Source organism: Macaca mulatta, chromosome 2 (genome assembly GCF_049350105.2).
Source record: "Macaca mulatta isolate MMU2019108-1 chromosome 2, T2T-MMU8v2.0, whole genome shotgun sequence".
In the NCBI taxonomy this organism is placed as follows: Eukaryota; Metazoa; Chordata; class Mammalia; order Primates; family Cercopithecidae; genus Macaca; species Macaca mulatta.
In genome coordinates this window covers 102,046,639-102,051,801 of record NC_133407.1, presented here as the reverse complement: position 1 = coordinate 102,051,801, position 5,163 = coordinate 102,046,639, and positions in this window count along the sequence as shown.

Below are 5,163 nucleotides of genomic sequence, written 5' to 3'. Positions count from 1 at the left end.
TCTTCCTGATATCCGGAAGGGGAGAAGATGGTATTAATCCCCATATCGCAGGAGGTGAACACCCACTCTGTGATATCTTTCCTAATATGCAGGGGGAGAGAGGATAATTTCATTCCCAATATTGCAGAAGATGTACACGTCCCCCCGTGATATTGTCCTCAATATTCCAAGGCACAGAAGATGATATTACTCCCATTATCACAGAAAATGTACACCCCCCAGTGATGTTGTTCCCATGACCCAGGAGGGAAGAGGATGACATTACTTTCAATATGGCAGGGGGTGTACACGCCCCCGGTGATACTGTTCCTAATTTCCACCTGGGAGAGGATGATATTACTCCCAATATCGCAGGGGTCAAAAACACTCCTTTGATATTGTTCCTAATATCCAGGTGGGGAGAGGATGATATTCCTCCCTATATTGCAGAGGGTGTACACTTGCCTTTGATACTGTTCGTAATGTCTAGAGGGGGAGATGATATTACTCACAAAATCATAAACACGCTGTGTGTCCACCGTGGATCCTACGTTGAATTGTCTATTAATTTTAATGTCCTAAAATTTTAATAACCCTAAGGGGTCACCATTTTAGATGAAATTATACCAGGAGATTCCTCTAAGGCCAAGAGCATCCAGCTGCTCCCCTGAGAGACTCTACCCCCTACCTCAGGCTGTCCTTGGAGATGAGATGACCCTGGGGCTGATACTCACTAGACCCTCCAATAGACATGGCCACTGTGGGTATCCTGGGTCATCCCCAGACAGTTCTAAAATGCCAGGACTAGGAAAAGACAGGAGTGTGGCTGAGGACACAACGCCCTGTAAAGTTTTCACGGGGCGACCTCAACCTAAAGACATTTTGGTAATATGTACACTTAGGAAAGATGAAAAGAAGAGAGGTACAAAGATTTTTTTTTTACAGTCGAGTGTCAGATGATTTAGTCTCCGCTTTCCTCTCATGTAAAATGTTTGGAAACAGAAAAATATTTTGGCCAAGGTGGCTCACGCCTGTATTCCCAGCACTTTAGGAGGCCGAGGTGGGCGATCAGTTAAGGTCAGGAGTTCGACACCAACCTAGCCAACATGGCAAAACCCTGTCCCTACTAAAAATACAAAAATTAGCTGGACGTCGTGGTGGGCGCCTATAAGCCCAGCCACTTGGGAGGCTGAGGCAGGAGAATCGCTTGAACCTGGGAGTCAGAGGTTGCAGTGAGCTGAGACTGCGCCATTGTACTGCAGCCTGGCAACAGGGTGAGACTCTGTTTCAAAAAAAACTATATATATATATATATATATATGTGTGTATATATATATATATGTGTGTATATATATATATATACATTTAAAATTATCACATGTAGATAGCATTTGAAGTCATGGGACTGACTATAGTTAGAAACAAGAGAACGCAAGGAAAGTTTTTATATTTATATTTATATATAATTATATAAAATTAATATACATAATTATAATATGTAAATATATAGGCTGAGCACAGTGGCTTATACCTGTAATCCCAGCAATTTGGGAGGCCGAGGTGGGCAGATCACCTGAGGTCAGAAGTTCGAGACTAGCCTGACCAACATGGAGAAACCCCATCTCTACTAAAGATACAAAAATTAGCTAGGCATGGTGGTGCGTGCCTGTAATCCCAGGTACTCAGGAGACTGAGGCAGGAAAATCACTTGAACCCGGGAGATGGAGGTTGTGGTGAGCCCAGATTGTGTCATTGCACTCCAGCCTGGGCGGCAAGGGTTAAACTCCATCTCAAAATAAATAAATAAATAAATAAATAAAACAAGAAATATATATTTATATCTAAATATATAATTATAATACATAAATGTGTATATACATACATTTATTATAAATTTATTAATATATGAAATACATTTATTTCTGAGACAGGGTCTGGCTCTGTCACCCAGGCTGGAGTGCAGTGACACTATCATAGCTCATTGGAGCCTTGAACAGATGGCTCAAGCGATCCTCCCATCTCAGCCTCCTGAGTGGCTAGGATTGCATGCATACACCACCATGCCTAGCGAATTTTAAAATTTTTTGTAGAGACAGGGTCTTCCTTTTTTGCCTAAGCTGGTCTTGAACTCCTGGGCTCAAGTGATCTTCCTGCCTCAGGCTTCCAATGTGTTAGACGTGGGCCACTGCATCTGGTCTAATGCATTTTTTAATTTGCAAGTTTATATTATTTAATATTTTGAAGTACCGAATGTGTTGAACAACCAACTTGCAGAATTCCCGAACAATGGACGGTCAGCTGTCATGTCCTGGTTCAAATCGTCCTAGCACACCAAGGCTAGAAACCTTTCGGCCAACTTCCACTTATTTCTCCCAGGGCAGGACAATGTCACTTGGCCAATTCCCACTAAGAGGGACTCTGGAAAGGCAAGAAACTATTCTGTTCTCTATAATGGAACATGACCAGAGAGAAGGCAGCTGGGGGGGCCAGCTGGGCCCTCCAACCAGCAGCGTCCACCATCGACCAACTGCCCTAGAGCTACACGGTGCTGGGCATTTGGGGGCACTGTTATCAGCAAGAGTTTCCATTTTTCTTCTCATGGGACCTTCATGCTAGTGGCAAGAGACAATTTTTTTTTTTTTTTTTTTTTTTTTTTGAGACAGAGTTTTGTTCTTGTCACTCAGTCTGGAGGGCAATGGTGTAATCTCGGCTCACTGCAACTTCTGCCTCCTGGATTTAAGCAATTCTCCTGCCTCAGCCTTCCGAGTAGCTGGGATTACAGGATTGCACCACCACATCTAGCTAATTTTTGTATTTTTAGTAGAGATGGGGTTTCACCATGTTGGCCAGGCTGGTCTGGAACTCCTGAGCCACTGCACCCAGTCAAGAGGGAGATTTTAAATCAATAAGTATAATTGTGATGAATGCCAGAAAGCAGAATGTGTGTGATGGGTAGGGGACCTAAGTTATTGTCTCATATTTTAACACTTTCATAGGCAATAACTAAACACTTAGAAGCTTAAAACAACACACACCTTTAAGCCAATTTTGGCAAGCTAGGAGTTGAGCACATTTTAGTGGGTCCTGTGCTGGGGATCTCACGCTAAGCAGCTGGGCTGCATCCTCATCTGAGGCTCCACCAGGGCAGAATCCATTTCCAGGTCTGCCGAGGTTACTGGCAGAATTCATTTCCTCGGACCCGCTTAGCAAGGGCCCAGCTTTTTGCTTCCTTGCCTACGGGGCCCCTCCAAAGGTCCTTTCTCAGCACAGCATCTCCCTCCTGTAGCGCCTGCAGACGGAACCTTTCTCTCTAGTGTGGGAAGGTGATGCACTGTGACAATGACATCCCATTGCTTTTGCCAGGCTCTATGGGTTAGAAGCCAGTCACCGGTTTTGCTCGTACCCAAGGTCAGGAAGACTATGCAAGGGCATAGGTCATTGGGGGGTCAGTCACTTTAGGGTGTGGCTGTCACCACTGAACTTGGTGAGACTTTAAGGGTTGGTAGGAGCTGGCCAAGTACAGGGGTGAGGGTGTGTCAGGCAGGGGTGAGGGCATGGAGGGGGATGCAGAGGCCTGCACCCTGGAATGTCCTTTCACCCCCTGAGGTTTTGTTCTCCTGATCCCTGAGTACATCCCAGAACACGGTGGGGCCCTAGCAGGGGAGAGGTAGGGAAGCATGTGTTGTTCATCCGGGGACCTTGTTAGGCAAATCAGATTAGGGGCCAGGTTTTCAGTGGTGGGTGCGAGCGTGGGAGTGATGAGTGTGCAGGTGTGTGTGGGAAGAGCGATGGGGATGGGGTCAGGCCCAACCACCATGAAGACCTGAACTGTGCATCCACCCATCCCAGCAGCCTCCCTGAGTGAGTGCCTTCAGGGTGCAGGTCCTGTTTTACACATGGAAGTGAATCAGAGTGGGACACTGCCTTGCCTTAGAGAGGTCACACTTCTTCTCTTTCTTCTTTTTTTTTTTTTTTTTTTTTTTAATTTGTGACAGAGTCTCACTCTGTTGCCCAGGCTGGAGCACAGTGGTGTCACCTTGGCTCACTGCAACCTCTGCCTCCCAGGTTTGAGCAATTTTCCTGCCTCAGCCTCCTGGGTAGGGTAGCTGGGATGATAGGCACGCATTACCATGCCTGGCTAATTGTTGTATTTTAGTTTCACCGTATTGGCCAGGCTGGTCCCAGTCTCCTGGCCTCAAGCGATCTGCCCGCCTCAGCCTCCCAAAGTGCTGTGACTACGGGCATAAGCCACCACACCGGGCGAAAGGTCACACTTCATGCCACGTGGGTGGCAGCCACTCAGACAGCACCCCAGCTGGCGCTGGGAGTGAGGGGTGCTCAGCGTCCTAGGAAGGCAGAGGGCTGCATGAGAGGTTCGGGGAGGAAGGACTGGAGGAGGATTTGAGATTTTCACCTGAGCAGCTGGGTGGATGGAGGGGCTGTTTACAGAGAATCAGAAGAATGTGGATGAGCAGGTTAGGACACTAATAAAGCACTCTGTTTTGGCCCGCAGAAAATTTGAGATGCTTCCCTGTGTCCAGCTGGGGCTTTGGGAAAGGTCAGGGCTGGGCATCTGACTGGGATAGATGTCTCTGGCAGGCAGCAGAGCATGTGGATGGTTTGTGAAGCCCAGAAGGGCATGAGATTTCCTGTGGCAGTGCCCACTGCAAATGGAAGGGCATTTGGCCTGAGCCCAGACATATACAAGTTGGGCAGAGAAGGGGGTGGGTCCCCGGGACCCACCGAGGAGCAGCTATGGAAGTACAGGGAAACCAAGTGTGTGGGGGCACATGAAGCAGGAAGCTCAAATAAGATGAGGAAAGACGTTTTTAAAGACGATCAGGGCTGGGGACAGTGGTTCATGCCTGTAATCCCAACACTTTGGGAGGCTGAGACGAGAGGGTAGCTTGAGGCCAGGAGTTTGAGACCAGCCTGAGCAACATAGGGAGACCCCATTTCTATAAATAAATAAATACCATTGGAACTTGGCATTTCAGGCGGGGAACAGCAAACACATGAAAGCTTTGAGGCAGGAAAGGGAAGTGATTAGCGCTCGCTCCTGGTTCCTTTATCAGACCTTAAAGAGATGCAGAGACATTTCAGGTACTCCTTGGCCAAGCTCCTTCAGGGAAGCCCTAAGTTCGCTTCTACTTCCCATCTATTAATTTTTTTTTTTTCTTTGGA